Here is a 10,779-nt window from a genome sequence, read left to right as displayed (position 1 = left end):
AACAACACATCTTCTAATTTGTTGGAGGCTCAAGTACCCTTTCAAGTCCTTTGTATTAAAGAAAAAGAGCAATAGGAGTGCTGAAGAAAACCCTATTAAGATCAGTTCCCCGCTGATGTTCTAATTGGGGTAAAATGGTCACCACTGCTGACTGCCCACCACTGAAAAGGTCTGGTCTTGGGGGAGGTGGCACTCTATAACTAAGGTGGGCAGCATCTGGGGCTGCCCCGTGTGACTTGTGTGTTCTCTGAGGACTGGGAAAGCTGTAGGCTTACATGCTGCTGGCCCCCAATGGACTTCAGCAGGAGGGAGGCAGAAGATGGGCTACACAAAAAGTCACAGCCTTTGGAGATGGGCTAGACACACACTGTGGGCCTTTTCCCATCTTCCTGTGTTCCCCTCAGCAGTTTGCTTGCAAACTGCTTCATAAGACAAAGGACGTGAAGGTAGATCTAAAACTAAATCAATTTCCCTGTCCTGAAAAGAGAGGGAAGCTTTTGCTTGTGTGTTACCAAAGTAACCAAGAAAGCAACCTCTTGACACTGCCGTGTGAGTCCTCAGCTGGTTTAATAGCCTTTTGGCAAGGTTCTTCCCACCAAATGATATTACCAGAGCCCGCAAGCAGAGCTGCTCTAATGAGGAAAACTCCTGCCTTCTGCAACTGCTAATGTCATAAGTGGCAATTTTATGGCTAAATCAGAAGACAAAAAACAAGGGGAGAGAGGGAGAAGAAAACCTCTCCATTTTAAAATGCAGCCAAAGAAATCTGCAGGAATCTACTGCTGCCAATTATTTTAACAGCTCCAACCTGTTTCCCCAGCAGAAGGAAAAAAATAAAAATACCCCCCCAGCCCCTCCTTCCCTGTCCTTTGGGAAGAGAGGGGTTTGGATTAGCTCTTCAGAATGAAAACAAACACATCGGGTCTTTTATAGAGCCAAGCTGTTCCTGCGCCTTGAGAGCAAAGCGAAAAAAGATCTAACAGGTGCTGTGTGATTTTATATGGCAGCGTCGCAAGAGGCGCTGGTTCTCGCTTGTGAAAGGAGGCTTTCTTTGCCCTTCAGCTGGTGCCTTCCTCTATCCCCGGAGCTGATGGCTTTAGTTTAATGACCTATGGTGATTATTTAAGCTCGAAGCAGTGCCAGAATGCTAAGCTTGTGTCTGTCACGTTCCTTCCCCACTGCCAAAGGCAGCTCCTGGGGTGAGGGACCCCCTTGACGGCTGGTGGGACTCCTGGTCTACTCCTTTCCCCACCACGGGTTCTCCAGGGGAGCCTGGGCATAGTTAGTGTAAGGGTTAGAAAATCTGCTTTACCGAACAACCCAGCTATACCAACCCCCCAAGCTGAGGTCTGCATGAAGGTAATCCTACAAAGCCTAAAAAAACAGCCCTTAACAACGCCTCATTATGTGTCATTACACATCAATAGCCTCACATCCTATAGGAACAAATGGCTCTGGAACACCCACGAGCCCTGAGCAACATTGGGACATTAGATGGAGAAAGACCCTAGATAGAAAGGGCCAACCAGCAGCAAAGCGGAAAAGTTTTCAAAAATCTGTTAACACATAGATGTAAGCACTGACATAATTTCCAGAGAATGCCCAGATGAACCCTACAGGCCCTGGCCACTCCTTGCAATTTGCTAAGCGAGGAGCTGCAGAGGTCTCCGCATCCTTTGGAGAGGCCTAGCGTGTGGTCACACACATCTCCATGACACACAGCTACCAGGCAGAGGTGATGCAATGGGAATGGAGGAGGTCGGATCATGACTATTTTAGAGGGTCTGTTGGGACAAGTGCTTGAACTGAGCCACATTTGGGGCGGGCCTTTTATTGTCTTGTAGCTTTTGCCATAAAAATAACCTCCAAATTAGCCCCAGCTGTTAGCAGGTTTCATCATTAAAATTTTGTTTGGTATCTGAGAGGAAGGAAATAAGCCACTTGAAGAACGATGTTGCACTTTTTTCTCTTTCCTCCCTCTCTTTCACAACCCCCCCACATATGCCATGCCATGTAGACCTGGGTGTCTCCACTGGGGCTGATGAGCTACTGTAGATAAAACAGCAGACATCATTCCACAGACTGTTTGATTCTTTTAGGATTCATTCCCTTCTCTCTTGACACGCATTCTCATGCATACAAGTGAAAGAACAAATGCACTGGGGGAAAATTCAAGCTATAAACAAACCTTCAAAGTTTTAGTTGCATTTTTATTTGTCTGGAAATGTGGCAATACCACGCAAGGCTGGCTATTGTTGTGCAGATCGGCTAAGCAGACTAATAGAGTACAGATCAGCAGCAGGGAACATATGCTAGACACTCAGCTATGCATCCAGATAAATATGGAAGCCCTTCAGTGCCTGGCTTTCTTGCAGCCTCAGGATCCCCTTCAGCTGCACCATACTTGGGAGAGTAGAGAAGCCCTCAGCACAGGCAGGAGCATGTCTGTTTGATTAAACTAGTAATCCACAATGTTCTGCTTTTCTCTTGTGCCTCTTGGCACCAGTGGGGAGAGATGAGTGTGAGTGTGTGCGTGTCTGGGTAACTTAACACAAAAGCAGGTTGCACTGTGCTCTGCTGCAAGTTTCTCTCCTAAAAAAAAAAAAAAAAAAAAAAAAAAAAAAATTTTATTGACTATCATGGGGAGAAAAAAAAAAAACAGGAGGTACTGAGAGGGACATCCAAGTCTCGCAGTACATCTGGGGATTTTCCGCATGTCCCCTGGAACGTTATTAGCTTTATAAATGGCTGTTGTGTTCTTAGGCTGAGTTGCATTTCAGTCCAGTTCTTTGCACTGGGGCCCAAGTGGCTTTGTAACTAACTAATCATCAGGGAGGGTATTTCCTAGCAGCATGAAAGCAATTTCCATGGAAGTGGTGGACATATCTTGCCATGATTGACAATGGACTTTGTTTGGGATCTTGTGAAAATTTTGTTGTTGTTTTCTGTTACAAAAACTGAAAGCTTTTGTGGAAATGTACTGTTTTAAGGGGGACAATAACTGTCTTTCACACACAGTGGCAGCTGTGGTCAAGAAAGGAGGGATAGTAGGTGCTCATTTGAAGTGGGGATGTTCAACCTCGGATTCTGGCTGTATTTCACTTGTTTTCTGTGTGTAAACCTGGGTCACTTACCTTGGTGCTCTCAGAAGACCCTGTTCACTGATGGTTTCTGCTAGACAGCACTGCCACCTCAGCTGAACAAGACCACATAAAGAGTAAGCACAGCTGGAGAGGCAGAAGTCTGTGGCAGAGTGACTGCAGGATGAGTTATAGGAGCCAGAGAGAGTTGAAGCAGCTGGTAACTTCCTTGGGGACAATCCACTAGTGCCCCTGTCCCAGAGGTGTCTCACTCCTGTTACCAAAGGAAAGCTGTATCTTTACTGGAATGTGAGAAATAAGATATTTTATTCCCTCTACTCCACAATCCAATGAATTCTGGGGCATGCAGACTTTATACATGAGCAGGAACCCACTCCGGAGCTGTGTTTTCCACAACTGCGGATTGGTGTTCTGCTCTTCAGGAGGAAGGTGGGGAATTCGGCAAGGGGCAGGAGGCAGGAAGGGCACTCACTGCCTCTTGACAGTGTTTAAAACATCCCAGCTTCATTCCACATTGCAGTGAAACCTTGTTTCTGAAACCTCAGCACTTCTTTGTGAAATGACATTCTTGGTCCGGAGCCAGCCAGAAAAGACAGTCTCTGAGGTTATCAGTTCAGCTTCAGACCAGGAATGATCAGGGAAAGGAGAAAAAAAAGTCTATTACTGCTTGACAGCTGTTTTTGACTCTCTCTGGAATAGGTTGGTGGGCTAAGGCCAACTGGAGCAAAGTAAAACATTTGTGTGTGTGTGTGTTTTTTCCTAAATGATAGTAGTTGGCAGAGGCCAAGTGCTGAAAAAAGCACAGAACCTGCATCACCTCAGAAAAATGGGCTCTCCAGTTACAAAAGGTTTTGAAATATATGTCTATCCCCAGGACAAGTCCCATGTCACTCCCCAGTAAATCCCATGCATGTTGAATGGATATCTCTGACTACATTTATAATAGGTAAGGCAATTCCTTAGCTGGGTTTAAATAAAGAAGCAAAGACTAAAAGAGCCTGTTTGTCACTGAAGCCCAGTCTCCTGCTATTCCCAGCAACTACTGCATATCATCATTTCCACAGGTGGATCTAGCAGCCAGAGCTGTAGTTTCTCAGATATCAGAGTAGTGAGTCCATGAGAATACCAAGATAACAAAACCCTCTAAAAGGCCACTTTTTTTTTTTGTTTGTTTGTTTTTTTCCCCTAACCCTAAATACAGCCATTTAGAGGAAGATAGTTTTCCCTTACTGTGAAGTTAGTTTCCCAGTTTCCATTTTGAAATTGACTAGAATCAGAATTTTTGAGTATACCAAGTTGGAAGGGACCACAAGGATCATGACGTCAAACTCCTGAAAGTTGGACTCCAACTTCCAACTTGAATCAATGTTCTTCTGGGAGGACATTTTGAAGGTAAAATACAAAATTAATTTTTCTTTTCCTCTCCACTTTTCTCCAAGATCCAGAGAAAGTAGAGCTGGGAAAACCATGCAATCAAAGTACCTGACTTGTAGTGCGGGTTCATCCCTGAAATGATATCCAGTCAGTTGTTATTAGGTCAGAAGATGAGCCATCTCTCCCAGGACACTCCCTCTCATCAACCTGTCTCCAATGTGACCCATGGTGAATGGGTAAAGGCAAAGCATAAAACCAGATCAGATATAATTTCAACTTTCCCCACAATATCCTCTCAGCAATCACTTGTTTAGAAACCTTTGGAAGCTGGATCCAGACTGTTTTATTTTTTTAGTTACCAATGGACCTGTTCTCCATGAACATATCTCATTTGTTTTTTAATCCACTTCAACTTTTGATCTCCACAGTAACTGGTGGCAATGAGTCCCACAGCAATCATTTTCAACATCTTTTTATAGAAAATGACCAGATTGGAAAAATAAATAAATAAAATAAAATAAAATAAAATAAAATAATAAAAAAGTTGTTTTGGTGGTGCCCACGGCTCATAAACTATCAAGTATCTTTTCAGGGTTCCAGTTACAAAGAAGACACACCAGCATTTTTCTCCACCATTTTTATTTTTATTTTTATTTTTTTAAAGCATTAGTATGCCATGTTTTTACTTTCTGTGTACAGCAGCTCTAACTCTCTAAGGACCCTAATTTTGAAAGAGACAAACAGGCATTTTAGTTTTTGTGTTTTTCTATTCTGCTGTCATTTTTTGCCAATTCTTTTTTTGGGGAAGAGAAGTGCTGACTTTTTGTTCATCTGAAATCAGACTTTTTCAGGTTGAAATTGTCTCTTCTGTTTGCAAGCAGAAAGATAGAAACTTTTGTATCTCTCTATGAACAAGGAAGATTCTGCTTATATATACACATCTGAACATTGTATAATTGTATAATCTGAGCATTTCATCTTTTTTTTTTTTTTCTGAAATAAGAAGTTTTTTTCTTAGCCAAACCATCCCTGCCTCAGACTTCTCTTCCTTGAGAAGATTTGAGTATTTTCAGACTCTTCTATATTTATTCTTGTACACTGAACTGAGCCAATAACCAATAGTGATTACGGTTAAATTTCAGCTGATTTTCAGTCCAGGATGTGACACCAAATAACCCTGAGCTCTTTTAAAGAGCAGCCGCCACCTCCATGCAGTTCAATTGGGATCTGAAGCTTGTAGGTCCTTTGTATTTTTTCTTTTTAGCTTGCAAAAAAGAAATCTGAAACAATTACAGGAAAAGAAATTATACCGAAGCATAGTCCTACCTATCTAGTTTAACTGTGCAGTAAATTTCTATTTCTTCCACGTGTTTATTCACCCTCCACCCTTCATCCCCCAGTTAGATTTGTGCTAGTCTGAATTAACCCCACCTGTCTGCAGGGGATGAATGAATTTCCAGCACACTCACTCAGCACTCTACACTTGCCACTGAAAAAGCCCCTGAGATTTAGTGACAGAATAGTCAACACTACTAAAACATATAAAATATCTGTAAAATGTTCTCCTTCTAGGAGCTGACAAGGTGGGTTTGCCTCCTCAAAACCTCTCTGAGGTCATGTTGAGGTACAATATTAGCCCTGGAGAGTGGGTCTCTGAGTTACTTTAAACTTCATATCTAATCTATTTGGGCTCAGATATAACTCGGGATAGATATGTTAAGACAACCTGAGATTGGGCTGACCCTCAGAGCAAATGGGAAATGCATTCACTCTTTAGCTTCAGGATTTTGGTGGTTCTGGTTAACCAAGTTGTCAGTACTTTGCAACATGTAATGAATTTTCTTACATATTAACTCAATTTTATTGGTGGAAAAAATGATGGGCAGCTCCTTATGACTGCTATTGGAAGCAAGATCCTTGCCTGAAGGGCCTTTGATCTTTCATTAATCCTGCTGCTGAGAGCTCACAGTATGTGGTGGTGGCTGGTGAGGTCAAAGCAGGCTGCAGGTACTGGATGGGCAGTGGGATGCTTGCATGGATTTGTCTTGTAGAATTGCAGCCTCCCCTTTTCTCCCTCATCCCACCAAAGCAGTGTTCCTTTCCTAGTGTCGCTCTTCCAGTGGCTCCAGTTGACGCAGCTAAAAGGATAGAGGATAGGTAATTCTGAATGCTGAGGATTGGAAAGAGAAATAAGAACTGGACAGTGGTGCTTCTATCAAGAGGATACTCATGGGTGGTAGGGAAACTGACTATAACAAGTGTTGTACTCTGGGGTATCACCTTTGATTCCTCCATAACTTACATCAGGAGAGGACTAGGGGGAGGACTAGGGGGAGAGAGAAAGAAGGAGCAGGCATGACTGAGTCCTTATTCATGACTGAGAGGCAGACGTAGAACCCAGAGCTCCTGATCATGCCAGCCCCCCACTGCCTTCCCTTGAATTATTGCCTTGATTAGCATGATGTCTTGCCCCCGGCAACCATGTGCCATTGAGTCTATGGAAGAAAATATATGAGTGTTGAGAATAATTGGTTCTTTGATATCAGATTGCACAAAGGTCAAAGAGTACTGGGGAGAGCAAGACAGCTGAAAAGTCACATTCCCTGCAGGCGCTGTGGCACTGACCTCTTGTGCCTGCAAAAACTGGGAATCACAGATAATCTGTTGCAATGCCATGGCTTCCTGCACTGGGGGACTGCAAGATCTCAGTGCAAACACTGTGGTTTCTCAGCTGCCTACACTGGACCTCTTTGTAGCTCTAGGTCAGGTTGTGTGCAGGGGGAGTTAGATAAGATTTTCATGTTACATGATCTGTCTTGTTGCATTATTCTAACAAATGGGACACTGGAAAGCTGCTCGGCTATCTGAGCATATCTTTGCATACCTCTATGTACTGCCCCAAGGACAACTTTCTCTTTATCTGAACTCTGGCAGCTCAGATTTACTGGGGACAAATCTGGTATCTGTGAAGGATCTTGCTGACTATGTTTATGGCCTCTGTGGAAACCCTGTGGGTCAGCGTGGCTCATGTCTCTGTCAACCACGATAGAATTTCCTAAAAAGCTGAAGACCTTTTCAAACTGCTGTCCCCAGACCCCTCAGTGTGAAGCTTCCTGCCATCATCCAACATGACAAAGTTTGCCTCTGCAATCTCCCTTATTTAGTAGCACCTCCCATCTTCAGAAGTGTTCAGGTCTTCAAGACAGGGCCTCTTTTCTGGAGGGACCAGAACAAGATACCATAACAAAACAAGAATTCAGATGAATGACCCTGTGCCCAGAATACACTGAATTTCTATGAAGAGTGCTCAGAGGAGGTGTTCAGGACCCATCCAGGAGGAGGTGGTGCTACATACAGCATCTGCCATGATGTAGCCAGTTTCAGAGAAATAAGTAACTGATGTCCTTTCTAATAGAAGAACCTGTAGGGGAAAGCCTTACAGCTGGCTGGCAGACAGAATCTGCTTTGCTTTATAATGCTCAGCAAACTTCTTTGGAGACACTGGATAGTTCATTTTTGTTAGTGTATTTGCCCATTTTGTGCTGTGTTGATAGTGAAGTGGGAGGTGGCTGGTGGAGATACATTGCTCCTCCATCAAAAAGACAAGGGAAATTGGTATTCAGGCATTCAGATCCTACAAAACAATGGCTGAAAAAGTAGCCATGTTTTCTAGTGAGATACAGAGCTTCTTATTTAACCCTTTTCTTGTGCAGACCTGCTATGTCCCAAAGCCTTCTTACAATTCTTGTAACACTTTCCTTCACATACAGGCTCAGAGATCATGGATTTACAACACTGTTGCACAACCCCTTGTATATTGGCCCTGGCTGACTTGCTTCAGTTTTAAGATGAAAACTTGCAGTGAATGTTAGATGGTATCTCAAACCAGGGAGGAGAATCGGGACTGTATTGTCATTTCCTGCTAGCCTAGCTTAGCCTAATTCCTTTATTGTACTCTGCCCTTTGAATCAATGTCTAGAGATACTGGGGAACAGATAAACTTCATGATGATTTGAGCTAAAGCCAGGTTCTACATTGAGAAGTGTCCTTATTTCTTTTCTCCGTTCCTTGACTCTTTTCTCACACAGCTGGAGTACTGACCTTATCCCATCTCTTCTTCAGGTTCTACAGGTCATTTTTGTAGTGTTTTGACTTAAGATGAAATTTTACAAAGAATTGTTTATATAAGAGACTGGGGTTTGAAAGGAAAATGCTTTTCACTAAAAAAGATATCCTTGACATTGGTTGCATCTAGCAGTGGAGCTCAGGCTGATTTCATAATCAATCCCCATATTCTAGTCATCACAAGTGTTATGTGGAGGCATCAAAGGTATGAGTTTCCTGGAAGTAGTTGTTTCTTCACAAAAAGGAACCTGTAGAGGAAACTAAAGGACTGCTGGCTGTTCTTCCTGATGCTTTCCATGACAATGCCACACAACACGCCAGGGAACGCCTTCCTGCAAGTCTTGCTTTCTAAGGCCATCAGCTGGTTGATGGCTCACTCAGGGCTGAATGGGAAAACCTGGACATGAAGAGTCATTTCCTCCTGCTGCACTGATCTCTGTTCAGGTCCGCTGGCCACCGACGCATTAAAGTCAAAAGCGTGCAAAACTTCTCCCGGTGTAGTGTGAAATTTGCTCCAGAAGAGCAGAAACATCTGGCTAGAGCCAGGAAGTGGTTGCTGGCTGGGTTTGGCAACAAGGGAACGTGTAGTTAATACACTCTTACCTCATCAGTAGGTGTCACTGCAGCAAAAGACAGGGTCCAGTGGAAAGTTTCAGAGGGGAATAGAGAGGGGTACTTCGGCCAACCAACCAGATGCAGAGTCGGTTCAGTGCTTCCTGACTACAGCCAGAGAACAGCTATGGATCTGGGTTTATGAATTGCTTGTAATAAGGCTATAGGAAATGAGAGATTAAGGAAATGAGTCATTAAGTGATTACAAAGACATGTGGAGTGCACACAGTTGTGGCCGCCAGTAACATAGCATTGAGCAACCGTAAATTTCTTCTACGGGGGTTTTGGGAATGTTCCTGCTGAACTTGTATGCAGTAGTGAGTTATGGTTCGGTGGATATGGTTGAAAAGAACCAGTAGCAAATTTCAGTCACTGTTAGCACAGAACCCACAAAAGAGTTTTCTTCAGCTCAAAATCACCCTTTTGATGCCAGGCCTGGTGACCAAGTCACAGGAGGAATGTTGCAAACAGTTAATAGGCAGCCACCATCTGACACTGTGGGGTTGAGGTCTAGGCTTCAGAATGAGTGCAGAAGCTTTAACCAATGCTCAGGTAAAACCTCTTCATCAGGGCAAATATCCGAAAAATGTATCCCTGTGCTAGAGCAGCTTCTCACCCCATTGTCGCATCGCTGACAACAGAGCCCCCACAGCTGCTTTGCCTCCTGCCAGGTGCTCTGCTGGGACTGGTGTTCAGCAGGGTTAGGACAGGGAAGGATGGGGAGCCTGGCCTTGGGTCAAAGCGAGCAGGACTGGGGAGGGGAGCAGCACGGCTGCACTTGTTCAGCAGGTGCACTACCATCAGCTGGCGAGCAGATGCTCTCTGGTGTGCCTGCAGGCCTTTGTTCACACCACAGTGAACCTGCTTCCGTTCCCAGCCTCTTGGACAGCAACCTTTCTGGAGAGGCAGCCCCCTCCCTCTTCCCCCGCAAAGCCAGCGCTGAAGATCCATAAATGAGCTCTGTTCATTTTAAGAGTCCGGCACTTCCGAGGCAATATGGGAAGCAGGATTCAGAAGCCGCTGCTCCAGGCAGCTGGGATAAGTCACAGAACCCATTTAAATGGACCCTCCATGTGGTTTGGCACCAAAAAGCATCTTTTAAATCTTGTTTTCTGAGAAGCACAGTCAGGAAAAAAAGGCCTGAGACCCAGGGCAGGTCAACCCTGCTGTCTGCTATCAAACACAGACTCTCCTGCTCTGAAAAAACTTCTTGCAGGTTCTTGCTAAGGCATCCTGATTTAGAGTGTGTTATGCAGCAGGTCCAAGCCCCTTCTGCAAACACATTGACAAGTCATACAGTATAGAAAGGAGAGATGAGGCAGTCAGGCATCTTTTGAAGCTATCCTAAAGCTGTGTTGTTTAATGTTGATTCCCTCTCCCATATATCTCACTCCCAACCTCGACTATAGCCAGATATATATGGAGAAAGACTCAAGTCAAAAAAAGTGCAGATAGTCCCTCTCTCCACTCAGAGATATGCTGTTATGCAGTAAGACTTCTCAAAACCAACATGCTGGAGAAGAAGGAGAGAAAAGAAAAGAAAAGAAAAGAAAAGAAAAGAAAAGAA

The 10,779-nt window shown here is 44.0% G+C and overlaps 1 long non-coding RNA gene across 1 annotated transcript in view; it reads right to left on the bottom strand.

Moving 5' to 3' along the window:
- Positions 1 to 5,468: 5,468 nt before the first annotated feature.
- LOC118170157 overlaps positions 5,469 to 10,779 on the bottom strand; it is a 31,973-nt gene continuing 26,662 nt past the window's right edge. Inside the window, exon 4 of the long non-coding RNA XR_004752544.1 lies at positions 5,469 to 10,725. This is a non-coding gene — a long non-coding RNA (uncharacterized LOC118170157). The remainder of the gene's footprint in view (positions 10,726 to 10,779) is intronic.

Source organism: Oxyura jamaicensis, chromosome 7 (assembly GCF_011077185.1).
Source record: "Oxyura jamaicensis isolate SHBP4307 breed ruddy duck chromosome 7, BPBGC_Ojam_1.0, whole genome shotgun sequence".
In the NCBI taxonomy this organism is placed as follows: Eukaryota; Metazoa; Chordata; class Aves; order Anseriformes; family Anatidae; genus Oxyura; species Oxyura jamaicensis.
The sequence above is the reverse complement of the archived record's forward strand: the minus strand, read 5'-3'. Positions and strand labels throughout refer to the sequence as shown.